This window comes from Protopterus annectens, chromosome 15.part0 (genome assembly GCF_019279795.1).
Source record: "Protopterus annectens isolate FY-2018-M chromosome 15.part0, PAN1.0, whole genome shotgun sequence".
In the NCBI taxonomy this organism is placed as follows: Eukaryota; Metazoa; Chordata; order Ceratodontiformes; family Protopteridae; genus Protopterus; species Protopterus annectens.
In genome coordinates, this window is record NC_056749.1 from 201,055,089 (window position 1) to 201,072,353 (window position 17,265).

Consider the following 17,265-nt stretch of genomic DNA (forward strand, 5'->3'; position numbering starts at 1 on the left):
GAGTACTAGTACGTAAGATCAATGCTAATTTATGAGGGGTAATGTAGATCCTATGGATAATCTTCCAAGTGGAAATTTTCCAGAAAGGAGATTGTTAACTGATTTCAGTGTCAAGGCTCTATCAAAGTCTGATTCAATATAACTCCATAAAGAATCTTCCGGTATTTGTAAGTCTGCTCTTAGTGTTTTATAAATTCCTAGATAATAAAAAGCCTGTGTTGTGGTTTGTCATATTCAGTTCACAGAAAAAGAGATTACTTTTGGATATAATGAAACATCAAGCACTTGATTTGATTTCAGCTCGTTTAGTAAATGTTCTCTAAAAATCTGGATATTTAACCAGTTATTTTGATTAGAATTATACCTAGCCATAAGACTATTTGTGTCATATATATCCTTGCTACCAATGAATTGGTGCCAATATATTAGACCATTTTCCTTCATCATCATTAATTTCTCTCTATTAAACGAATCTAGACATTTTCTTGTCAATGCTACTGGAAATATTAAGAATAAGAGATGTCTTGTCTAATAGTTACTGTTCATTATCTTTTTAAAGTTGTTTAATATGTAGTTGATACAATGAGAGTATCTTTTGATTCTGTTTTCTTTAAAAATGATGTATTTTACAACCAAAAACATCTTATTATTATCTGTAAACAAGTCATTATTTATTGTCTCATCAAGGTTAGAAAGCAATATAGTGTCATGCAATTTCTTCCAGTTTGATGTATATTTATTACTTAACCACTGACTCATTATATTAAGTGTAGCTGCTTCAGCATAAAAGTTTTAGATTCTGAAATGCAATGCCTCCTTTATCCCATTCCCTACAATGCCAATCATGTCTTATTCTTGGCTCCTGCAGATGCTATAAACATTTAAACAGAAGTGAGTTGAGTTGTTTTATTAATTTGTTTGGAGGTCCAACTATTATAGTCTGAAATAGGAATAACATTTTTGGTAAAATGCACATTTTTATTAAGGATAGAGAAAAACATTTTCCCCACTTGCTTAAATATTCCTTAAACACAGTTATCAGGTTATTATAATTCGAATGCATAATGTCCTTCCAATTTGTTTTTATCTGCATCCTAGATATTTGAAGGTGTCATTTTTCCAGTTAAAATGACTGTGTTTTTCTAATATGGTGCTGATTTTTTTTGTTTACCAGTATAGTTTTCATTTTGTTAGTATTAAATTTTAAGCCTGAGTGTGTGTATGTGTCTTTCGGCTTTTCCCGGTTAGGGGTCGCCACAACGAAACTCCGGTCTGCTAATGATTGGCAGTTGATTTTTACGTGCTGAGTTGCCAGCCCTAACGCACAACCGTCAATGAAGGTATACCCATTCATGCATGTCTCCATGCAGAAGACGATCTAGCTGAGAGTCAAACCGGACAGCGTCTTACTGTGAGGCGACAGCGATTTCTTCAAAATTTTTTAGAGATTTTATAATATGGTGTATTGAATAATCTATATTCCCAATAATTAACAGAATGTTATCTGCAAAAAGTATTTTACAAGAGTGATAAGAATTAATATCAAAGCTAACAATATTAGTGTCATTTCTGATGTAGTTGGCTAATGGTTCCACTGCTAAGGCAAATAATAGGGGTGAAAGTAGGCAACCTTGTTTGGTTCCTTTTAATATTTTGATTTGGGTGGATAAGTAAGCCCCAATTTTGATGTAAGACATTGCATTTTCATATAGATTGTTTATTAATTTTATAAAATTAGGCGAAAAATTAAATGATTCTAGTACTTTATATAAATAAGGCCAAGTAATAGAGTCGAAAGTTTTGCCCAGATCTAAGCTAATGATGGATAATTCTTTCTTTTTCTTGTTCGCTAGATCTATAAAAGATAGAGTTTTGATGACATTTTCTTGAACTTTCCTGTTCAATATGAAGCCTGTTTGATCTTCTGCTATTAATTTTGGCATGAATTGGTTTACTCTTTTAGCGAGAATTGAGGTGAAAATTTTATAATCAATGTTCAATAGAGATATAGGGTGATATGCTGTTACTAGTTTGGGATCATTGTCCTGCTTTAAAATGGCAGAGATTATGGTAAATTTCCAAGAGGGGAAGCGATTTCCATACTTTCTAAATTCCTCAAAAGCTGCTACTAGAATTTTTAGAGTTTCATCAGGAAGAAGTTTTTAAAATTCTCCATTAATATCATCTATTCCTGGGACCTTATTGCTTTTAATGTTTTTAATATTTTCCTTAACTTCTATTAGTGAGATTGGTTTTATCAATTTGATGTTTTGTTCATTGGTTACTTTCTTATTAACATTTTCCATCAGAAACTTTTCTTTTAGAGTGTTGTTAGAATCTGAATTAGCATCATTTAATGCCTCATGATGAGATTTAAACATTTAAGTGATGGAACAGGCAACACGCTGGACTCTTGCAAAACACTTGATTTAATAAAACACTCCAAAAACAAGTAAAATAAACAGTTGAAGTATAAAGCGCTTTTCGTCTGTCAAATATTTCCAGACTTCCTCAGATACAAATCATTGAATGAAATAGTTCCTTATATATCATTTGAAACTGTATCACATGACTGTTAGACCAAAGTTAACCCTCCCTATTCCACACTCTTCCCAAAGTAGGTAGTGTGAATTACTGAAAAACTCACATTTGTTTTCCATGCACATGTATATTTAGACAATTCCCCCTATATACATATGCAGAAATTAAACATTACTCAACACTAAATATATTGTATAGCAACATACCTATTTTAAAATATTAATATAACAGTCATTAATATGAATAAATAAATAAGTTAGTTGATCCACTGCACTCGATATATACATGCTAAAAGTTATATAATATATGTGTGTGTTGGATGTATGTGTGCAAATACATGTGTTAATAATGTTTAACCATATAATAATTAAATTTAAAACATCTAATCATACCTAAGCTAGTAAATAATCCATTTAAAATCTATCTCATCAAGCTCTTAAGTTTTAAAATACACATAATGGAATAAATCTCATTAATTCCTGGTGGACTGCAAGAGTCCAACCTAAGTTGCCACAATAATTCAAGTTTTTCCAAGAGTAAGCTATTAAGGCCACACATACATCCAACACACATATATTTTATATCATTTTTAGTATGTATATATTGAGTGTAGTGGATCAACTAACTTATTTATTTATTCATATTAATGAATGTTATATTAATATTTTAGAATAGGTATATTGTTATAGAATATATTTAGTGTTGAGTAATGTTTAATTTCTGCATATGTATATAAGGAGAATTGCCTAAATATACATGTGCATGGAAAACAAACGTGAGTTTTTCAGTAATTCACACTACCTACTTTGGGAAGAGTGTGGAATAGGGAGGGCTAACTTTGGTCTAACAGTCATGTGATGCAGTTTCAAATGATATATAAGGAACTATTTCATTCAATGATTTGAGGAAGTCTGGAAATATTTGACAGATGAAAAGCACTTTATACTTCAACTGTTTATTTTACTTGTTTTTGGAGTGTTTTATTAAATCAAGTGTTTTGCAAGAGTCCAGCGTGTTGCCTGTTCCATCGCTTCTGTGGTTTTCAGTTTGTATGTCTTCGGAGATCTAAACATTTCTAAGATTTCCTTTAAGTCTGTCATTTGCCTATGTTTGTTCCTTGTGTTATCATTAAGTTCTTTTATATAGCTTGTATTAGCTGAATTTTTTGATTTAACTGCCAATCTATGCAGATTTTTTGGATTTGCAGAGTATGATTGTAGTTTAAGCCTCTCTAGATTTATAGCGACTTTATGATTCAAAATTTCTACATACTTTGCATTTAATGTTTTTAGTTCAGAATTTGTATTTATAGCGTTGATATTTAAATTCTTTTTAGTGCATCAATTTTGTTTGCAATGTTATTAGCTCATCATCCCATTGTTTCTTTTTGTTTAAATACCATTTTTTTTATTTTACCATAAAGATATGATTTTAACGAATCCCAAACAATAGTCTTAGAAGACTCATTGTTGTCATTGATAGCAAGAAATGACTTAGTTTCATTTAATAACCAGTCTTTAAACCGTTTGAGTTTCACAATGTAAGCAGGTAATCTTTGCCAAGCTATCAGATCTTTAGGACCGATGTTAGCCTTGATTAAAAGATCATTGTGATCTAACAAAGAGCAAGAACTAATTAAAATGTCATGAGTTTTAGAAGTTAGACTATTAGAAAGTAATACTTTATCAGTAGCTGTCTGTGTTCCATATCTATATGAGTAGTGTGTGTAGTTTAATGATTCTGGTTCTTTTATATCATATATGTCTCTGAGATTTAACAAATTAAAAACATTTTGTAGTTTTTTAGCTGGAGCAAACAATTTGAAGTTATCATTTTTGGTGGTATCCTTTTTTAGTAAGAATACAATTAAAATCTCTAGCATAAACTATGTCTCCTTTGGCTTTAATAGATATTAATTCTAAATATTTATTAGCAATTCCTGCACTGATACCAGGGATCCAATATGTGCTAGCTAAAGTGATGTATCTTTTATTTAACTCTAGCACTACTAAACAAAACATACCATTCTTCTCTGAAAAAGTGTCTACTATTTTGGACATCGGTAAAGATTTGTTCCACGGTATCATAGTGCCTCTTCTTTTAGCCTGCAATGAGATTCCACAAGTGTTGTGTAACCATTGAAAGATATTCTAAGTCCTTTTTAATAAAGTGTGTTTCTTGTAGAAATGCTATGTCTATTTTATTTATTTTCAAATATTTTGATAGACTTCCTCTTTTTATGGGATTGTTAAGGCCATTAATATTTAAGGATAAACATTTATATGTATGCATTTTTAAAGAAACAATTGTCATTCTTAAAGTTTGTTATGGGCTCGAATTCAAAACAAAATATATCTAATGAAACAAGTATAACTATACACAATCCTAAACATGGAACATTAGATTCCTGGTTTGATGAATGCATCATCCAAACCACCATCTTCATACCTTAAGACTCTCGTCAATACCTATCAAGTTCTTCTTACTTCATTTAAATACTTATACAGATTAAATATGAGAATAAAGCTTTTAATGATATAAAATATGATTTAATTCACAATAACTAATATCATGCAATAAAAATGTAGCATAGCTCCATACAGAGTATATGAAAGTGAAATATACTAAATTCTAAGAATAGAACTTTATGTTGATTAATCTGACTGAAGTCACTAATTAAGATATCTCAATTCCTAATAAAAAATAAAATATAAACGAACATAAATAATGATAATAATAGTTTATCATGAAACTAAACCTATTATTTACATTTACGAAAACTATCTGTATTTGTCATAAAGTAAGTGTAAAATAAAGTGCCTGATACTATATCTAAAACTCTCATCCTTCCTTCTTCTTCTGTACAATATTAAGGTATCCAATTTATGTTCTTGTGTAGTTCTGCATTTTATTGATCCTAAAGAGCTTTAAGAATATCTCATTAAATTTACCATCTCACATCCTTCTCCCCCTCCCCCTTCTCACTCAAAATTATCTTAATCCACTGATCTAGATGTTTAGATAAGGATTATATGTACCTAAATATACCATTTAATAGATCAGTAGACGTAATGATTAATTATAGTCAAACATAACTTCCACTATAGATTAATTTCATATTGAATATCAAAGAACATCTATTAACTTATATACATTGCAGCATAAAAGTATAGGAGAGGTGTTTGGCATATCATGCTTGATCAGCATCTAATATACTTAGTGAGATTTGTTTTATACATTCCAGTCATTAAAGCTGAACATACAACTGGTTAGTAATGAAATATACTTGCCCTTACAACAGAATTATAAACTTCTACCTAAACTTTTATACATATTTTTAAAATATCAACATAAATATGGGAGATACAGTACCATTCATGTATAAAATATTTGCATGAACCATATCCTCTATTAAAGCAAGATACCCTAGATATGTAACTATGTTTCTTGTACTCCTTGCGAAAAAAAATGGGGAGATAGTTTTTAATGTATTAACCACTCAAAAAACTGCCTGAACTCTAGCAAATCAAATCCTATTCAGAAACTAACCTTCAAAACTCTAACACCTGTACAATGCATTTGACATCTATAGAAGCTTTCTTATTAAATGCGTAATGCAGTTAACATAATGTATGGCAAGTTATGCATGCATTGTGAGGAAATAGGCAGGTAAATATAATGATGTACCATTAATAGTATAACTGTGAGTAAGTCACATTACTGGTAATATAAAAACAACTTCATATCAGAAACTGTATTAAAGAGAAACTACTATGCATAATGTATTGATTCATTTCTCTTATGATATGTGAAGCACATTCCTGAAAACTAAATGTTATGAGATTAATACAAGCCAGTATTTCTGTGATTAAACAGGTAGCTGATTATTTAAATGCAAGAACATCATTAAAATAACAGAATACAGCTTCTTTTTAAGTTATAAGCTGTAACTTACAGTTTTTAGAGTCTAAATAAGCTGAAATCTTCTTAAAATGGCTATACAGCACTGAGACACCATTTTCCTTCGTCGCAGATGTTAAACAGTGTGTGATGCGAGTTCAAAGGTCATCTGGCTAAGTCTTTCAGTTCCCATGCTCATACAGTGTCTTCAGGGCTTGGGGAAGCTGTACAAATGCTCAAGGAATGGATCTAGTGTAGTGAAGCTTTGCAGTTTTATGGCACCAATACAAGTCTCGAGGTTAGTAAAGTATGCAAGTTGAAGAAAATGCCTTTTTAACAGGTGCTTGCATGTTAAAAGCCGGAATTTAGTGCATTTAAAAGAAAAAAAAAGAAACTATTAAGAAGGTGTTGCAGTAAATGTGTTCCCCAGCATAAAACATCACCCTTATCAATGTAACATCACCAAGCATACTCTAAATAAATAATTACATAGTTTTTATCTAACAATAAGGGTAATAAGCACACTTGATTGACTGCAATCAACTGCTGTTAATACAAACAAAGGAATCTTCCTAGCTGCATTTATATGACACACATCCCACATTTCCCTTTCAAATAGAATAATTGTCTACTTAATGTTAATACTATATTTCCCTACAGAAAGCATGTTACTAAGCCATACAAAGGGATGTTCTTTAAGTGTCCATTATCTATATATATATATAAAAGTCCTGTTAAAACATAGTATGTACTTCTGCAAGGGCTAAGGTCACCATCAAGTTCTAACATTAGAAAGTATTAGATGCTTGATTAACTCTATATAAGAAACATTACTAACAGAAACTGAAAGAGAGAAATGAGCAGAGAGGGGAAGGAATGGAAAGAAGAACAAATAGTAAAGCACGAATATGAGGAAGAACAAAGGAAAACAAATATGCTATTTTTTTCTTTCTTTTTTTTTAATGTAATAAAGATTTTACCTTGTAATATATTTCCTGGTTTCTTATGTTTTAAAAGAAATAAGTCCATTGCAGGCAGTAAAGGGAAAGATGAGGTAACTTACTTCCCTTTAAGTTTCTTAGTAGTGTTATCACTTGTTATTGTTTTTCCATTAGTAGCTTGTCTTTTTAAACTTGGTAAAGAGAGGTCCATGTCTTCTAGTTTATCTAATAGATCGTTTCTTCTGACAAAATCAGTAGCTTCTTCCAGATTGTTAAAGATTTTCAGCCCATATGGTAAGGTAATCCTTATTCTAGCTGGAAAAAGGATCTGAGCTTTTATGAGGTCTTTGATTAGAGGAATGCATGCTTTCCTTTTTGTTATAGTGGTAGACGTATATTAAACAACGACCCCCCATTAATATTCAAAAATGTGCACGCTGATTGGTCAGCATGCACGTTGTAAATCAGAGTTATAGTAATGGAAAAAGGTCCGGCCGCCTGGACTTTTTCTATTACAATAACTCTTTTTTTACAGCAACGGAGAACGCAAGATCTCCGTTGCTTCACACTGTCTCGCTATGTTAAACTCCTTTAACATAGTGAGAAAGTTTGTAAAAAGCAACGGAGATCTTGCTTTCTTCGTTGCTTTTTTCAAAACTGTCTCGCTATGTTAAATGGGTTTAACATAGCGAGACAGCTTTAAAAAAAGCAACGGAGATTCTCCTTTGCTTTTTTTTAAAGCTGTCTCGCTATGTTAAACCCATTTAACATAGCAAAACAATTTGTAAAAAGCAATGAAGATCTTGCTTTCTCCGTTGCTTTTGCCCACAGCTCTGATGTACTGCGTAGGCATACGCGTGCGCAGTACATCAGAACTGCTGCAGAATACCAGACAGCTGCGGAAGGGCAGCAAGGAGGCATTATACAATGCCATTATTTAAGAAAAGTAATTATTTTTTTTCTTAAATTATGTCATTGTATAATAGCAATAACCCACTTCTAGGTGTGGGTAATGCTGGATTTACCCAAAGTTGGCTTTGTTTGGCCACTCGGGCTTCGCCCTCATGACCAAACCACACCAACTATGGGTAAATTCAGCATTACCCACACCCAGGCATGGGTTATTGCTATAATCATTGTCAAATCTAATGTTCCTTACATTGTCTTGGATGGGGTTCCCTGCCCAAGCAGCTCTCAGAACTAAATCTTTATCCTGACTAGATAAAAAATTTGACAATAATAGATCTCACTGATAATGAATTTTTTGAGAAAGATGGATTAGATAGAGACCTGTGAGCTCTCTCGATTCCGAATGATAGGGGATCAGGATGGTTTAATACCTTAGGTAGCCAGTTGTTCAAAAAAAGAATCATGTTGTTACCTTCAGTCTTTTCAGGAACCCCATAAATTCTAATGTTGTTTCTTCTTGCTCTTGATTCCAGGTCCTCGATTTTTCCTGTTAAGGAATTATTTTGCTTCAGAAGAAATGTAATTTGAGTATCATTCTCCATTTGTCTTCCATCTAATTCGTTGACAGATTCCTCTATGCTGGCAATCTGGTCTGAATGTTTTGTGATTATTTATTTCATATCTTCACTTTGTTTCCTGCTTTCTTTCTTCATGTTTTCCATTATGTGTTCCAAGTTGTCCATTTTTGTTGAAAGGTCTTGAATACTACTAATTATAGTTTGGAGTTCTTTTTTCATAAGAGCATCTTGAACTGAAGATTTTGAGTGGCTCATGGCTTCAGCAATCTGTATACAGCTTTAGAAGTTCTGACAGTAAATTGTGAGGAAAATTCAATAAAAGTTTGAATTTTTCCCAGTATATAATCCACAACAGTATAATGACTAGTTATGATGTAAAATCTTCAAAGTTTTTTAAATAAAATTATAAAAATCCTGTCAGAAACATTGCATCACAGGCAGAGCAACAAGAAAGTGCTGTTCTCACTCTAGCATCTTGGCCACCTCTAGCATGTAAAGTTTTCATTTATATGACACGTTTCAGAGCAATAGAGAATGCCTTTCTTTTACATAAATTAGAAAAACATTTTCTTTGTTTTTGACATTATCTATTGATTCCAAAGCTATGTCTCATATGTAATATCTATGACTACTTCTCTATAAGAAATTGGTCACATGACATGTGAAATCCTTCAAAAATCAGTATTATGTCGTATTCTTTTTTCACTGTTTCTAAACTATATTAAACAAGATCTTCCTAACCTAAACATTATCATGTATGCAAAAACTGATAAACCTTAAAACAGTCCTGGCTCCTAAAGGTCTCTTCCAACGAAAAACAAATCCAATAGCATAAAAATGGAAAGAGACCACCACGAAGGATTCACTGTTTATTAGAGAGAAAATAACATAAAAGATGAGCGCTTTCGCATGCACTACTGCATGCTTCTTCAGATCTAATACACAAAGGAGCAAGCTTCATTTATATACCTAGCTAAAGTAGCTACTCCTACCAAAAAATCAATTGGTCAATTAAACAATTAAACAATTAATCAATCAGTTCACTCCTTTCAATGAATACAACTGCATCTATAGTATTCATCCAATGTTAAAAAAGTAGTATATATACATATTTTTACATATTTTAGTACCAAACCCACTTAAAAACCACTTAAAAACTTAGGAGCTAGCTATCTAGCAATTAACTTGTGTCATGAAACATAAAAAGCTCATAAAAACACTACAAATAACTCCACAGCCCCTAAAGTACTAAGAAATCTTTGTTAAAAACAACATCAGGCATAGTGGATGAGCAATATTAAACAGCAATGCTGGTGTATATAAGTTATTATAAATTAATATAACAATTAGGCAGAAACTGGCCTGTAACTAAATGCATGAAAACTAAATACATACAAACATCTTTCTAATAAACAGCGTTATATGCATTAAACATATTATATACAGTACTGGTATATAGAAAGATAGATGTAAAACACAAACTTAGAGAATACTTAAAATGCTTAAAATAAGTATGTTATGTCAACCTTGCAAAAAAGGAGGCTGAAACACAAGTGTGGACATATTCCTGCATATACATAAATATAAATATGTGTATAGAGGTAAATACACAAGTATATAACTAACATCACTAAAAGTAGTGGTGTTGCTATCATAATGTGTAAAAAATCAGGATGGTTAAATACATCACCCAAGTATCTATATGAACTCTTGATTATCATGTATGCAGATGATTTAATATTGCTGAACTCAATAAGACCAGATGAAAAACTGCAGCTGAAATTGCAATCAGACTGTACTGTCCACTATTTGTTTATTTATTTCACATTTAACTGGGTTAGTCCAACTGAGTTTGCAAACAAACCCATTTTCAGTGGAGTCCCAAGAGGAAAGAGCCTCAGCAAACATAAGCAAAGATAAACATACAGTACAAAAACTATTAAAAATAGCAATGCAAATACGAAATTAATTATAAAGAGAAAAACAAAAGAAAACATGATGAACATTAAGGGTTGCACTGATAGCATTGATCTAAAATTTACTACATATGACAGTAAAAACAAAAAAGATAATCTTTGTTCAAAAGAAGGACAATGCATAGACATTGATAGGAAGTGGGAGGAAAAAGATAAATAGTGTGGAAAATGGGAGGGGGAGAGAAAGAGAGGGCTATAGTAGTAGAGCTGAGGGTTTAGGATGTTAGTTTAAGCAGAAGTTACTAACAGAGAAAGAAAGTTAGGAGATGCAACAGGTTATACAGTAGAATAGACTAAGACTACGTTTGGTCAAGGCAACGGCATAATTTCAAGTTTAGTAGGTGGGATTTAAGCTCCTTCTTAAAACAGGGAAAGGAAATGATGGATCTAATATGGAGAGGGCATTTGCATTAGCAATAAATAACCCAAAATAAACAATTAATGTTAGTAAGTCAGCTGTGATAAAATTCAGAACAGTTTAAAAGTTAGCTATTGTCAATCTCATTAAAAAAAAGAGAACAATAGCATTTGTCAGGTGGTTGTTCAGAAAACTTGGAACACTGCTAGTTCCCATCGTCTCCTTTGATGAACACCTTGAAGCTACTATAGATAAGATATTCTACCCACTGAAGCTCTGTAACAAATTATCTAACCTCAAAGTTCACACTCGTGACCAAACCACACCAACTATGTGTAAATTCAGCATTACCCACACCCAGGCATGGGTTATTGCTATAATCATTGTCAAATCTAATGTTCCTTACATTGTCTTGGATGGGGTTCCCTGCCCAAGCAGCTCTCAGAACTAAATCTTTATCCTGACTAGATAAAAAATTTGACAATAATAGATCTCACTGAGAATGAATTTTTTGAGAAAGATGGATTAGATAGAGACCTGTGAGCTCTCTCGATTCCGAATGATAGGGGATCAGGAAGGTTTAATACCTTAGGTAGCCAGTTGTTCAAAAAAAGAATCATGTTGTTACCTTCAGTCTTTTCAGGAACCCCATAAATTCTAATGTTGTTTCTTCTTGATCTTGATTCCAGGTCCTCGATTTTTCCTGTTAAGGAATTATTTTGCTTCAGAAGAAATGTAATTTGAGTATAATTCTCCATTTGTCTTACATCTAATTCGTTGACAGATTCCTCTATGCTGGCAATCTGGTCTGAATGTTTTGTGATTATTTATTTCATATCTTCACTTTGTTTCCTGCTTTCTTTCTTCATGTTTTCCATTATGTGTTCCAAGTTGTCCATTTTTGTTGAAAGGTCTTGAATACTACTAATTATAGTTTGGAGTTCTTTTTTCATGAGAGCATCTTGAACTGAAGATTTTGAGTGGCTCATGGCTTCAGCAATCTGTATACAGCTTTAGAAGTTCTGACAGTAAATTGTGAGGAAAATTCAATAAAAGTTTGAATTTTTCCCAGTATATAATCCACAACAGTATAATGACTAGTTATGATGTAAAATCTTCAAAGTTTTTTAAATAAAATTATAAAAATCCTGTCAGAAACATTGCATCACAGGCAGAGCAACAAGAAAGTGCTGTTCTCACTCTAGCATCTTGGCCACCTCTAGCATGTAAAGTTTTCATTTATATGACACGTTTCAGAGCAATAGAGAATGCCTTTCTTTTACATAAATTAGAAAAACATTTTCTTTGTTTTTGACATTATCTATTGATTCCAAAGCTATGTCTCATATGTAATATCTATGACTACTTCTCTATCAGAAATTGGTCACGTGACATGTGAAATCCTTCAAAAATCAGTATTATGTCGTATTCTTTTTTCACTGTTTCTAAACTATATTAAACAAGATCTTCCTAACCTAAACATTATCATGTATGCAAAAACTGATAAACCTTAAAACAGTCCTGGCTCCTAAAGGTCTCTTCCAACGAAAAACAAATCCAATAGCATAAAAATGGAAAGAGACCACCATGAAGGATTCACTGTTTATTAGAGAGAAAATAACATAAAAGATGAGCGCTTTCGCATGCACTACTGCATGCTTCTTCAGATCTAATACACAAAGGAGCAAGCTTCATTTATATACCTAGCTAAAGTAGCTACTCCTACCAAAAAATCAATTGGTCAATTGAACAATTAAAAAATTAATCAATCAGTTCACTCCTTTCAATGAATACAACTGCATCTATAGTATTCATCCAATGTTAAAAAAGTAGTATATATACATATTTTTACATATTTTAGTACCAAACCCACTTAAAAACCACTTAAAAACTTAGGAGCTAGCTATCTAGCAATTAACTTGTGTCATGAAACATAAAAAGCTCATAAAAACACTACAAATAACTCCACAGCCCCTAAAGTACTAAGAAATCTTTGTTAAAAACAACATCAGGCATAGTGGATGAGCAATATTAAACAGCAATGCTGGTGTATATAAGTTATTATAAATTAATATAACAATTAGGCAGAAACTGGCCTGTAACTAAATGCATGAAAACTAAATACATACAAACATCTTTCTAATAAATAGCGTTATATGCATTAAACATATTACATACAGTACTGGTATATAGAAAGATAGATGTAAAACACAAACTTAGAGAATACTTAAAATGCTTAAAATAAGTATGTTATGTCAACCTTGCAAAAAAGGAGGCTGAAACACAAGTGTGGACATATTCCTGCATATACATAAATATAAATATGTGTATAGAGGTAAATACACAAGTATATAACTAACATCACTAAAAGTAGTGGTGTTGCTATCATAATGTGTAAAAAATCAGGATGGTTAAATACATCACCCAAGTATCTATATGAACTCTTGATTATCATGTATGCAGATGATTTAATATTGCTGAACTCAACAAGACCAGATGAAAAACTGCAGCTGAAATTGCAATCAGACTGTACTGTCCACTATTTGTTTATTTATTTCACATTTAACTGGGTTAGTCCAACTGAGTTTGCAAACAAACCCATTTTCAGTGGAGTCCCAAGAGGAAAGAGCCTCAGCAAACATAAGCAAAGATAAACATACAGTACAAAAACTATTAAAAATAGCAATGCAAATACGAAATTAATTATAAAGAGAAAAACAAAAGAAAACATGATGAACATTAAGGGTTGCACTGATAGCATTGATCTAAAATTTACTACATATGACAGTAAAAACAAAAAAGATAATCATTGTTCAAAAGAAGGACAATGCATAGACATTGATAGGAAGTGGGAGGAAAAAGATAAATAGTGTGGAAAATGGGAGGGGGAGAGAAAGAGAGGGCTATAGTAGTAGAGCTGAGGGTTTAGGATGTTAGTTTAAGCAGAAGTTACTAACAGAGAAAGAAAGTTAGGAGATGCAACAGGTTATACAGTAGAATAGACTAAGACTACGTGTGGTCAAGGCAACGGCATAATTTCAAGTTTAGTAGGTGGGATTTAAGCTCCTTCTTAAAACAAGGAAAGGAAATGATGGATCTAATATGGAGAGGGCATTTGCATTAGCAATAAATAACCCAAAATAAACAATTAATGTTAGTAAGTCAGCTGTGATAAAATTCAGAACAGTTTAAAAGTTAGCTATTGTCAATCTCATTAAAAAAAAGAGAACAATAGCATTTGTCAGGTGGTTGTTCAGAAAACTTGGAACACTGCTAGTTCCCATCGTCTCCTTTGATGAACACCTGAAGCTACTATACATAAGATATTCTACCCACTGAAGCTCTGTAACAAATTATCTAACCTACTTAATTATCTTAATTTGATGATAAAAAACAATTGCAAGAACTGTCCTATCAACGCTCAAGTATGGCCTTTCAATAACAGCTCTTCACTCAATAGCTAATTCTATATTGCTGAAAAATCACAATAAATAAGACCTGTAGGGCTATCTGTTTAGCTGATCACAGACCCAATCATTATCTTCCACTTCAAAAAACTCAGTAGCTACTTGTGATTGGCAGAGCCACCTTATTATGCCACAACTTCACCAATGCTGAGCATCATACCTCTCAACCTGGAAACATCAAAAATCTGGACAAAGGCCCATGAAAATAGGTACAAATATGTACACTGATTAACATAACATTTGCATACATAATTATGTGACCCCGCCCACTCCAGTGGAATTGTGGGATGTCAACATTCAAATGTAAATTGAACAGACAAAATATTAAACACAAAATATAATGAGAAAAATACACTCATATAAAATTAAAATAAATACAAGGTGTGTAAAAAAATCAAATGAATTCTAACAACTATTAAATTGGTATAAAATAAAACTAAAATAAATACAAATCAAATTTTTATTAAAAATTACATATTAAGAAATATAGCATTAATGAATGATGTCATCAACAAAGCTATCAACAAGACTAGATTATGTTAAGTGCCTGTTGGATAGTAACTCATTAGATTCTAATAAACAGCAAGAGAAGCTTTTGTTACAGGAATTGTTTTTATTTTCCAAGAACAGACCTGATCATCCCTAAGAGGGACATAGGTTTATAGGTAGGTACTAGGCTATCTGTCCGAGGGCATTTATAAGCCTAGCCAGAGTGTGTAGGCTTTTGCCGCCCCATTGATTAATTAACTGATCCTCTGTCAAGCAGAGCCAATGAAGTGATCCCAGGGGTGTATTTTTCATTACCCATCCACTCGTCAAGGTTTCTCTTGAAGAGTGCTAGTGAGAGGCTCTGCCTAATGTAGTTTGGAATTTTGTTCCATAGCATGGGGAGTCTCTGTGACAGGAATCTATCCCTCCAGCATGTTCTATTTATTGTTGTGGTGAGATTTAGCTCACTAGAGCGCGTGGTTCGCAGTGACTTGGATTTCTTTAGGTGGAGCATGTCCATCAATTCTGAGTTGGACATGGCTTTGTAAGTCAGGCAGAGATCACCTCTGAGTAAGCAATATGCCACTGAGTACAGCCAGAGTTTTTTCAGTCAGGCTGCATAGGACATATATTTGAGGCCGGTAATCCTCTTGGTGAGGTACTTTTGTGGCCTCTCCAGTTGTTGGAAGTGTCTTGTGAGGTACATCCCAAATGGAGCATTGTACTCTATGATGGGTCTGATGAGTGACGAGTAGAAGGGCACTATAAACTCTTTATTTCTAGATGCAAACCCTTTAGTAATTAGATGGGTCACATAGAAGGATTTCCTGACTACTTTGGCAATATGGTTGTCAAAGGAGAGATTACTATCTACCTGGGTCCCCAGATCTCTTATTACCTCTTCTGTATTAAGGGGGCTGCCACCTAAGTGATAATTCGTGGGTGTTTTGTTTTTCCCAAACAGGAAGACTATGCATTTTTTGGCATTTAGCTTGAGGCCATGACTTTGACACCAGGTGTCCATCTCAGTAAGGCCCTTTTGGAGGATGTCCGTGTCAGCTGGAGAGTCAATTATGGCTCCCAGTTTGCAGTTATCAACGAACTTGGTTAGCCATAGTCCTCCTGTGTTTGCCTGTACTTCTGAGAAGTATATGCCAAATAGTAGGGGTCCCAGGACCGAGCCTTGTGGGCCACCACTTGTGACTGGTTTAGAGTCGGACCTGGAGCCCGCTATTTTTACCGTGTGAGTTCTGTCTGTAAGCCAGTTGGCAACCCATCTCATGATGTAGGGGTTTATGTTCAGGCTGGTGAGTTTTTCTGTAATACCTGAGTGGGGAATGGTGTCAAAAGCCTTGGCGAGGTCAAGGTAGGCTGTGTGAACAACCTTTCCCTCGTCTATGGCCTTGGTGACTGTATAGAAGAAGTCAACCAGGTTTAGTAGACATGATCTGCCCTTAACAAAGCTAAACTGGGCCGGGTCAAGTGTTTGGAGGTTCCCAATGTCTTTGTTAATGAGTTCAATGATGATGCGCTCCATAGCCTTGCAGACCAGGCTAGTCAGTCTTATGGGGCAATAGTTACCAGGGTCAGTTATGGCCCCTCCTTTGTGGAGTGAAATAACCATTGCTGTGTGCCATTCTATGGGCACTTAGCCTGTGGAGAGACTGAGGTTGAACAGTGTGTTTAGGTAGGGAGTTACTTCATTCTGTAGTTCATGCAAGACGCAGCCTGGGACACCATCTGGCCCCATTGATGCTGTGTTTTTGGCTTTTGAAAGAGCTATTTTCACCTGTGTGTCTGTGATTTTCAGGACACTACACTTTTCCGGTATTGTTGTGGGCCCTTTTGGGGGTGGGGGGGGTGAAGTTTGCACTGAATCTGTCTGCCAGGATGTTGGCAATATCAGTAGGTTCAGTATATTTTCTGCTATTTTGCACTAGTTCAGTGCATAGCTGCGAGTTGCCACTTAGATTCTTAACATAGCTAAAGAAGGCTTTGTAGTTATCATTTGAATCCTTGGCTATTTTTCTTTCGATGTTAGCCTTGGATGATTTTATGAGAGACCTTAGTTTCTTACTGATACTGATCAGGGATGTATTTCCTTCT